This window comes from Hydra vulgaris, chromosome 11 (genome assembly GCF_038396675.1).
Source record: "Hydra vulgaris chromosome 11, alternate assembly HydraT2T_AEP".
Taxonomy (NCBI): domain Eukaryota; kingdom Metazoa; phylum Cnidaria; class Hydrozoa; order Anthoathecata; family Hydridae; genus Hydra; species Hydra vulgaris.
Genome location: NC_088930.1, coordinates 9,763,969 through 9,775,332, shown reverse-complemented (window position 1 = coordinate 9,775,332; position 11,364 = coordinate 9,763,969). Strand labels below are relative to the sequence as shown.

Sequence of the window (11,364 nt, the reverse complement as noted above, 5' to 3'; positions counted from 1 at the left end):
TCTCTAAGTTTACTTTTTATTTCAAGTATTTCGCTATTGTCTGTCATTTTAATGCTTAACTCTTTCGTTTTTTTCTTTCCAACTTCAAATTTATCCGTAATAATCTTCTCGTTAGTTTGAATAGCTTTGATAATATCGCTTCAATCAGCTGCAAGAGACAAAACTTTTTTATTTGTTGTTTCTCATTCAATTGTAATGTTACTGATTTTAGTTGAGTTTTCGCCACCGACTTGTTCATTCTTTTCTAACCACTCAGTAAGTATTTTTATACTTGCTGCTGTTGTTGAAAGAATTGTTATCAGAAATTATCTTCATATCCATTTTAAATTTTTAAACGTTTATGTATTTATGAAAATTTTTTTTTTTTTTGCTTGCAGTAAAAACGCGTCCGTTCATATGATTTTATTGCTGTCAACAACTATGCAAAATAATAGAGAAAAAGACCCCATTCATGAATGTCTTTAGTAGTGAGTTACAGAGTCTTTAACTTTTAAATAAATGGACTTAAAGAACTTTATCTTTTAGTGTCAAATCAGCTTTAAATAAAAACAAAAACGATGTACGTGATCATACTGTGAACGTTTTATAAAATTACATAAATAAGTAATTTTTTTAGATAAGTGCAAACAGTGTTTGTAAACAAAAAAACGATCATTTGTTTGTCTTTTGTTAATAAGCTTTTTTCAGTTGTTTTTACTAAATTTATGCACAATAAGTGAAACCTATCAAAATCCATATAAAAAAAAATAACAAAAATAACCTACAGAAGTTAATAATAAATTGTAATGACTCAGAGGAGTTTCAAAAATGTAAATGCTGCAACAGGTAATGAATTACTTGTTAAAATTCGACTAAGTGCGATTAATGTTTCAAATATTTCAAAAGCAATCATCAACGATTAGCAACATTATTAATTTTCTAAATCAAAAAAGCAGCTTAGAGAGACTGGAGATTACTTAGTAATCAAGAGATGTTTAAAGAAATAAGTTTGATTATATATCAATGTTTTTGTTTTTAACACATCCTTTTTATCATTTATTTTTCAGAGAGGATAAGCGAGTTGAATTTATCAGATAGAGGCCATTATTGTCTTATCAAATGTAAATCATGTTCTGCTGTCATATTTTCTCAAATGTTGAAGCATTCATTCTGTTACTCTTAAATTTAATCAAACAAATTTTGAAAACAAATGTTTTTATATTACATTTTTAGTGGAGAGTATTAATCTTAAAAAATCTAGTTAGTAATTTTTTTGCTGAAAATTCAGAATTATCTTATACTGGTAGTTTGTTAGTTGTTTGAACTTCCCGACAGTAATGCTAAGATTTGCTGCAATAGCTTTGCAACACCAATGCAGTTTTTCACAAAAAATGTTATATAAATTTTGATGACTATTAGGGGAAGTGGGGGCAAAACCGCCCCCGTAACGTTTGGATTAAAGTAATATGAAAATAAAAACGAAATGTGATTTTTTAAAAGTTTATTTCAATAACCACATTATTATGCTTTAAATTGATGCAATTAAGAAAAAAATTAAACGGTTTTTGAAAATGTTATCACACTAAAATTACACTAAGTGAAAAAAATGGTTTTGCCCCCATTGTGAGACACAACCGCACCCTCACAAAACTCGTTGGGGGTACACTTTTTGTGGTACATTTTCTTTACAATTGTCACATCACAGATTATTTGCTTTCAAAATTAAGAAATACAAAATTATATACCTACAATATATAATAATATAATAATTACCAGATATACATAAGTATAACAAGAATCGATTTATATTCTTAGCTTTATATTTTAATCAAAAACTCATTTATAAAAATTGAATAAAAAAACACGAAATCTAATTTCCAACATCTCAAAACAAAACTATTTCTATTCAAGTTTTTAAATGAACGCATTTAAGTGTGACGATTGCAATTATTTTTATTCGTAATTACCTAACTTTGATAAATATCGAAAGTATGCGGTTGTGCCTCCCGTGCGTTTATGCGGTTCTGCCCCAGAGGACAGTTTTTAGAAAGAATACAGTTTTAACAATATAACCTAATAAGCAAGCTTATTAGGTTATATTGTTATCAAAAATGGTTTTCACTTGATGAAATAACGCTGATAACAGATCTATTTTACACTAAAATTAAATATTGCGTAATCCTCAAAAATATGGTCTGGAAAAATATGAGGTAAATATAATATTTTTATCAAAATAAACATTATTATACACAACTTCTCAGAAACGCAATAGGCACTCTTTCTGACATAAACGAAATGAAGGAAACTGTTTTACCAACGCGTGGTATGTTTTTTTTCATACTAGATAACATTTTTGAAAGGGAAATGTTAAAAAACGGTTGTTCCTCCATATGCGGTTATGCCCCCACTTCCTCTACTACCAGAGAGCTAAACAAAGTAAGACATTCGATATGACAGAAGAACTATCATCTATGGTACAAAGTCAAAGTTTTAGGCAAATATCTATCAAGAAAGTTGTTTCTTGTGTGAGAAGGTGGATAACAAAAACCAACTAATGAAACTTGTGTAACAAAAGTTTTATTAGTTGGTTTATATCGATACTGACTGAAGCATTCCAAAAAATATCTGCGACTTTCTTTGACTTGTGAAACCATCAACAATGAACAGCATACACCCAATTTAATTATTGGTTACTGCTATGGATTTACAAATAATAGTTCTGTTCTTTGTTAAGAGTTTCAGAATCGGAAATTTTAACATCTTTATCAGTGCCTTGAAACAAATAGTTCCCTGGATACTTGCTTTAGATCTCACATACTATTCTAGATGGTTTCCGATTTTTCTTGCTGACACAGCCCCCAGAATTAGGGTCGGCATTCACCAACGTCAATCTAATTGCCAACCTAAAAGTGTTTGAGGTCAGCAAAAAATTGCCGACCTCGTTTCTATGTTTTATGGTAACCCCCTTGAGTCAAATTCTTTTGCCGACCTGATGCCAACCCTTAACAGCTTAACATCGGCAATTTATTGCCGATGTTAATTTTAACAGGTTAAAAACAGTATTGTCCAAAGAATAAAGCAAAATATTTGCATCACTTTAAGCTGCATCACTTTATGTTGCAATACTTTATGTTGCATCATTTTATGTTGCATCATTTTATGTTGCATTACAACAAAGATGCGGTAGTGGTTTAGTGGCAAAGCGCTCGCTTCATAAGCGAGAGGTTCCGAGTTCGATCCCCACCACGTCCCTGGTAGTACCGCGCTCAACTTGTTTCTCCGCGCAGCGGGCTTGTTTGTCGAGGTTCGTGTTTCGGATTTATAGAGTTGAGAGAGGGTTATAACCACTATTAAGTAGCCTCCTCATTTTTAGTGGCCTTCTTGGCCTTGAGGAGGTGAATAACAAAAAAAAAAATTGAGATTGAGATTTAGGTTTTTTTTTTGGAGATGAAAATCTTATTTCAGCAATATCATGCATATCTAAATACAATATCATGCTTATTAAAGGTATCACTGCAAAGGTGTCGGATGGAGGAGCAACTTTTCATATATTTTATCCGGTAAATTTGAAGCCACTCAAGTAGTATTCTGAAATTCAGTTTCGAGAAAAATAATTAATGTCGAATCAATAAAACAGAAAAAAATAAAAATTGTTGGCACTGTGTTTGACCGTTATTTTTAACGTAGTTTAAAAGCCCAGAGAGTTGTGGGAATGGCGTGAGAGTATAAATTCCTAATTCAACTCCATTTTTTCTTGAAAAAAACTGGTCACAGTTTTTACAATTAAATGAAAACAAAAATGAGTTGTTTCAAATGGTTGCAACTTTGTACAAGTGTAGACATTTGACTATTTTTACTACATTTTTTTTACTTTTAATAACAACTTTAGATAAAACTTTTTTGTCTAATTTTAAAGATTATAATGAAACATAACTCACCTTGTAACCACGAGGAAATTGATACTAGAACTGTGTTTCGTCTTTAAAACGCAATTGGCAGTGGGCACCTCTATCTCAGTAACCGTTTTTAAATAATTATTTGGTGTCAAGCAATTTTAGATATAAAGTGTAAAATTTGAGTATTAAAAAAATTCAGTGCGAATCGTTTGCGACTATTAAAACTAAATGTCGTGTAGACTGGAATATTTTTACGTTTGGTTCAGTCTACACTAAAATATGAAGTTAAGTAACAAAGGATCATGGCTTAATTGGTAAAAAGTTAAATGTATTAATGTGTTAATATGTTGAAATTTGAGTTATATTTTTTGTTCATGGAAGAATATATGTATTTTTACACATTCTATGTATTATTTTATTCATAATAAATAAGTCTACTAAAAGATGCTAGATAAACCACTATGTTACCTCTTCTATACACACAGTTTTATATTTGAAATTGATACTTGCATTAATATCTTTCTTTTTAGCTAGAGATTTTGAAAGTTAATAAATGTATTTTGAAATATCTTATTTTTTCTTGTAAAAATTGACATTATTGATTTTCAAAATTGATTTTTAAGTCTTAAAACCTAAAATAATGAATTACCTTTAAAATCTCTAACTAAATATGGATCTAACACACTAAGGATCATTTGCGGAATTTTTTTATAAATGAAATAAAAGATAAGTATGAGTTTATCTCTGATGTTTCTATATGACTTTTTGACTAATTTTAAGAAATTGGCAGCCATTTTTAAAAAATATTTTTTTACTATTGGATTTAAAAAAAAACAACCTATTTTTAAGACTTTATCTTGAATGTTAAAATGTAAATGTTATACAGCTTTTTATTTATTTGTCACTTGACATTTAAAAAATATTTTTAAAAATTTTATAGTTGATAAAATATATTTCGTAAGAATAATATTTATTAGTAGGTATAAATAGTATATACAACAGTATCAAAAAATGTTTACATTTTTCTTCCAATGTAAGTCTGGCAAGACATCAGTGTTGTCCGTGTTTAACCAAAAAATGCAATCAGATCATTTTATGAAGTAAGTTTAGGTTTATTTTACATTATTAATAGGATATTTAAACACACTAAAAATTACTTTTTATTTTATTTGGCTGAGCTAAGCAGGCTTTGTGAGAAGAAAAAAAAATGCTTGAAAGTTTTTCAAGTTCCAAGTTTTATTTTTTTATTATTAGATCTTTATAATTGTTTATATTAATTATTATTTTTACTTTAATACTTTTGTTTTGTTTTCTGTTTTATTTCGTATTCATAAATTTCAAAGTTATGTTCATTAAATTTTAAAATTGTCTAGATTTTATTTTTTTTGTAAACTTGTATTGTAACTTCACTTTTTATGAAGGATAAATTTTTTGCTTGGTTACATATTATTAACTTATTATTAAGTTATTATTAAATTGATAAACATTTTTATTATTGAAAGACCTCCAGCAATGTAAAGACTGGTACTACTGTAAATAAAAAGTATAAACAGCTACGATAAAGTATTTTAGGAATTATAATTAGTATATTCAAACGACTATTTGAATATATTACATTATATAAGTAATGAACTGAACTGTTCAAAAACAAAAATAATTTGTTGTTTGTTTCTCAAAGTTGATAAACATCTGATACAAGGTATCAGATATACTTTGTATGAGGTTATAGTTATCTGATTATTAAAAACCTTGATGTTTGTGTTAAGGTTATTTAGGTAAAGCCATGATCTAAGCAGGGATGCGGAGCCCCAAAAGGACTGCGGATTTGTCAAAAAAAGATTACTTCGAGTATTGTGAATATCAAAATAGGTATCACGAGATGTAATAGCTTGCAAAGCTGCTCATTTTTATGCCTTTTTATTAAAAAATTTGTGCTAGCAAATATCAAAAAGAATGTACAAGCAACAAATTTTTTGGTTTCATTTTATTTCTGAAAATCTTTTTACATTGTGATTATATCTCGATTTCAGAAATTATATTTGTTTAAATTAGGTAATATTTTTTTTTTAGACCTGGATTTTATTTATATCATTTCAAGATATTTTCATATAACCTTCATAAAAAAGATAAGATATTCAAATAATGAAAATAATTTATTTCAGTTAGTTTTTAAAAATATTACCTATTATAAAAATCTCAATAAGATGACACCCTTCTCAAAATCTCATCCTATCTGCCTTTTCTTTTTTTAATAAATTAAGGTGTAGATGTATATAGTAGTTCTATTGGTTTAAAGTTAAGTTATTATATTAGTTTAAAAATAAATTATTCTATTGGTTTAAGATTAAGTCAAGGTTAGCTATTTAATCCACAACAAATGTAAAACTAGGCTGTTCAACAAGCTATGCAAGTTACAGTGTGTGTAGATTTATGAAATAGAATTTACAAATTAAATGAAAATAGAACATGTATAACAAATTGATAGGACAGTAGTAACTTTTTATTTTTGTTTTTTAGATATTGGCAGACTATACTTGGCGACTTACTTTCCTGCAACGAAATCAAAAGAGCCTCTAACTACAAACCAATTTAAAATAATTTTCATAGCAGCATTTTCTAAGAAGAATTTTCCCTTTATTTTATTTGCTAATTAGATTACTTATATTTCATAATTTCTTTAAATTAATTTTGGTGTTTTTCAAAACTTTAAGTTTAAAAAATTATTTTAAATATAGATTTTTAATTTTTTTAATATTTAATTTTTATTCAGAAAAACAATTATAATTAAAGCGTCCAATTTTTGTAATATTTTTTCTGCAAATATCAATTTGATATTATGTTATCAATATGAAAGTATAATCTCAAGATATAATTTAAAAAATGGTAGGATGAGGTACATAAACATATGCTTAGTTTTTTTATAAATGAAATTTAAGTTTAGCGCAAAATCTCCCTACCGATAGAAACCACTCGCAAAAACTTTTGATATTGATTGGATTTGATATTAATTTTTGTTCAAAATCTCCCAATCCGGGAAATTTTTGAACAAAAATTAACGCCGTGGAAATAATTTATTTGAAAAAAAATGTCCTCTAGAAACGGTTAGCATTTTCAAAACCACGAAATATCCTACTATAATAATCTAAATTTTGAAAATATTCTGTCGACGTCTTTTTAAAAAAAAGGGGCTTTCACGGACAGGTCATGAATTTTTGGTGTTCAAGATAGGTAACTTTCAAAAATGCTACAAACTTTAAATTTTGTAATGATGATCTGGTGTCAAACAAGAATGTTTAATAAAAAAATTACGATCATTGGGATACAGGAACAATATTAACTAGAAAATTCTGGTCTCACTGTCCTATGTGTAGAAGAAAAAAAAAAAGTTTTTTTTCAATTTTTTTAAACTTGATCAAAATTTATGGAAAAAATTAATTTATATAAAGAAAGTTTCTTGTCGTTTAAAAATGGCGACAAAGTAAAGTTTACAATCAACTCTATTTGGCGGTATCTATTTGCACCTATGCCAGATTTCGCAACTGCTTCGCACTTATGCAAGTTTGCACTTATGCCAAATAGCACTAATGCCAATGTTTGTAAATTTATTTGGTGTAATTTTGCCAATCCGCACTTATGTCACCTCGCACTTATGTCAGTTTCTGTAACTACTTCGCACATATGCCAGTTAGCACTTATGAAATTCGCGCTTATTCAGTCGTCCCAATAATATTGAAAAAATAACGAACTAATTTATTAATTTTTTTATGCGTAAAATATAGAAGTATTGTTTCAATCAAAAGTGGCTTAAATTTGATCTTTTAATAATAAGTTTTTTAGTAACATATCATTATGTTACACAAATTAGTTCAGGTTGGTATTTTTTTACTTAATTAATGCTATTTTTTTGAGCTAATTTAAACCGCTCACATTACCAAGTGGTCAAGGTAATATGAGCACTTTTGCTACTTTTTTAAAACCTCTGTATTTTAGAGAAAAATTTTGGGTGTCCAACTATCTAAGTGGATCATGAGTAGTGATCCCTAAAAATTTTTTATTCGCAAAAATTTTGGATCTAACATAATTATCTTTGAAAATGTTTCAATTTTCGCTTTAGGTGCTTATAATACCTATAAAAAGATATCCAGTGGTAAAAAAAGACGTCGAAAAGACGTCTTTAAAAGTCTTATTTACGATGTCTTTAAGGCGTCTTTTTTTAGTCGATTATGCAAATCTAAAAGACATCTTTTTTCGACATCGAAACGACGTCTTTTTTTGTCTTTATCTTGTCATAAAAAGACATAAAAAGTGCGTCTTTAAGACGCCTTATTTTAGTTTATGCAAATCTAAGAAAGTTTTTTCTCGACATCGGAAAGACTTTTTTTGTCATACTTATTAGGATACTATAGTATTCCTGCTTTTCATATATGAAAAGCTGTTTTCATTAAATGAAAATGATAACAGCTCTTCATATAAAGTATGACAAAAAGCTCTTACTGATGCCGAAAAAAAAACCTCTTTTAGATATCAATATAAAAGAGGAAGCCTTTTTTATATGTCTATAAAATACATCTTTTATATCTTTAATTACAATTATTATATACATCTTTTATATGCTTAAACATATGAGAATTATTTATAAATAAAACAGAATATATTAATTCAGCAGAATATATTAATTTAAGAATCATCAGCAGATTCATCATTTTCTTTATCTTTCTCTTTTGTTTCTTGAGCAAGCTCTGTTATACGAGCTGGCTACGACTTCTAAAAAATGAGTGAACATGAAAAACAGTCTCTAGTTTTAATGTGATACAAAAAAGCAAATGAGATCTGATCAGCTGAGTGAAACACGTTAGACTTACCGACTATTAATTCAAAAAGGGCTTATCCTTTCAACCCCTACTTGTTTCCAGCACGGTCCTTACTTTTTGTCGTCACTAAATTAAATTGGGACAGGAGTCCAACGGTAAATAGTCTAAAAATATATAAAAATGAGTATGCTAAAGAAATTTACGACCATCAACATGACTGTACATCGATGTATTTTATTATGTAGTACTTAAACCAAGCTAAACATTTGCACCTCTCAGATTCGCTCTGAAAACCAAGTTGTTGAAATCAGATATTGATATTTTTATTTTTTCTATGACGTGACTTTTTAATTTAATTTTGCTGTAATTAAGTGATGGAGACCCATAACAATTTAAAAATCCGTAATTGACTAAAGTCTATTAAAAACGAAAAGATTATTCCGCAAATACACATTAAGACTTGTTATTTGTTTGAACGGGATAAAGTATTATTTAAAGCTCTATTTTAGCCTGAAACATAAAGATGCTTTATATAACAACTAAAATTAGAAAAATTAGCGATATTATTAGCAACTCAGATAAAATACACAAACCAAACTAAAGACAAGAAAGCTACAATAATGTTTAGCTATAGCAAAGTGTACCTTTCCAGTATCATTTTAACTTGGTCTTTTGTATCCAAACCAAAAGTTTTGCTGACAATTCTAAAGATAAATATTTTGTCATTATGTGTATATTTTACTTGCTTTGTTAACGACTGACAGCAGTTAACATAGAAATAACAACTTTAACATAAAAGTTAATGAGCCGATCTTTTGTCTTAACAATTTCATCATTCAACTAAATCCAAACAACAAAATTATTCAGATCATTTAAAAATATTTAAAAAAATAAATTGCAAGCTTCTTCTTTTCTATCGTCTGTTTCACTGGCACTTGAACAAGTAAATACAGAGAGAAATTATTTACAGGTTTCTTTTTTGTCTGGAAATAAATATTTTAATTTATTATAAAAAACGTTCTTCAAGCACAACACATTAAAAAATTAGGTGACATAATATCATATGCTTGCAAACTCTAACTATATGCGTATTTTAGCCTTCCTCATGTAATAAAATCCAAATTTAAATAGTAAAACTTTTTAAAACACTTACCTGCGATTAAATTAATTTAGACTAGATCATCTTGATACCATAGCCTCGTGTTTTTTGTTTTTTTCTTCGTTTTTTTGTGAATCTCTTTGCCGTAAAGAGCAGTAATAAAATCTTTTAAAATCATATTCTAGTTATACGATATTTATATTTGTTAAATTTGATTAAAACGGCTGCGTATAAACTTTTTGTTTTAAATATATTTCGATGTAATTATATATTATAGATATATTATAGATTTTATTACTTTTTTATTATTTAGATTTTATTATAGATATTTTATAGATTATAATATATTAAATATATATTATAATCTATAAAAACATATATATTGTGTATATGTGATATAATATATCACTTTATTACATATATTATAAAATAATCCCGCACGCCGAAAATAGTAATTGTTGTTTATTTCTGGTTAAATTTCCGATGCAAAAAAGTTTCACATGAAAAAAGTTTTATAAAAAATTTTTGATGACAAAAAACGGGCCAATCAGAACGTAACAAAGGTGAGCTATAACCCATAATATCGTAATTACGATATTATGGATTAAAACCCATCTTTGTTACGTTTTATTGGCAATAATTATTGTCAATTTTCTTTGGCAAATTATGATATGCTTATTAATAACTTAAGTTGTTAATAAGCAAATAATAATTTGTATAGAAATTAGATAAGCAAATTACAATTTGCTTATTAACTACTTAAGTTATTCCCAGTGGGAAGCGTTAGTCAATTTTTCCCTCCCCCTAAAGAAAGAAAATTCTTACTGGGTTTTGTTTAATGTGACATTTAATGAAAATTTTTTTTTTTTTTTTTTAAAGGTCATCGATATTAAAAGACGTCTTTTCTACGTCTTAATAAAGACGCACAACCGACTGACGTCTTTTCGACTTCTTTTTAAAAGGCGTCTTTTTAAAAGACGCCTTTTCCACCTCTTTATGTAGGCTAATTATAAAAAGACATAACATGTCATAAAAAAGACGTCTTCGATTCGTCTAAAGATATCTTTTTTCCCAATGGGTAATTTATAACGTCGCGACTTGTCATTGAACTTAAATTTAGTTTAAATGTTAAAAAAGTGTTCTATAAACTTTTTGCTCTCACGCTAATGGCATGGGTGGAAGGTTAACATTTAAGGGTTCTTTTGTTCCCAGACTCCGGTTTATCGCAATTTTTTTGCAAAGTTTTTATTTTAAATATTTAAACGTTTGCCATTTGATCCATGTCGTTACATAAAGTTAAATTCTCAAACAAAAACAATAAGCTTGCCACGGGCCTATTTTTAAATATCTGATTGAAATGTGGTTGTTTAAATATTGTGAATTGCATTTTTATTTTACTTTCAATTTTTTTAAATAAAAAGTAAAAAAATTAAAAAAATTTACTGGAAAAAAAAATTAAACTTGATGTTACAAAAATCACACGGCAATATAAAGATGGCAGGTATTTTGTCACAAAATATGGATAAACATTGTCTAACTGTATCATCAAACTATTTTATTGATTTTGGGAATTTTCTTG

At 27.6% G+C, this 11,364-nt stretch overlaps 1 long non-coding RNA gene across 1 annotated transcript; it reads right to left on the bottom strand.

Moving 5' to 3' along the window:
- Positions 1 to 8,446: 8,446 nt before the first annotated feature.
- On the bottom strand, positions 8,447 to 10,020 carry LOC136087182 (uncharacterized). The gene is made up of 4 exons (XR_010641602.1): positions 9,840 to 10,020; positions 9,331 to 9,390; positions 8,738 to 8,850; positions 8,447 to 8,639 (listed from the first exon to the last, which is right to left on the bottom strand). It is a non-coding gene; the product is annotated as an uncharacterized LOC136087182 (long non-coding RNA).
- Positions 10,021 to 11,364: the final 1,344 nt, after the last annotated feature.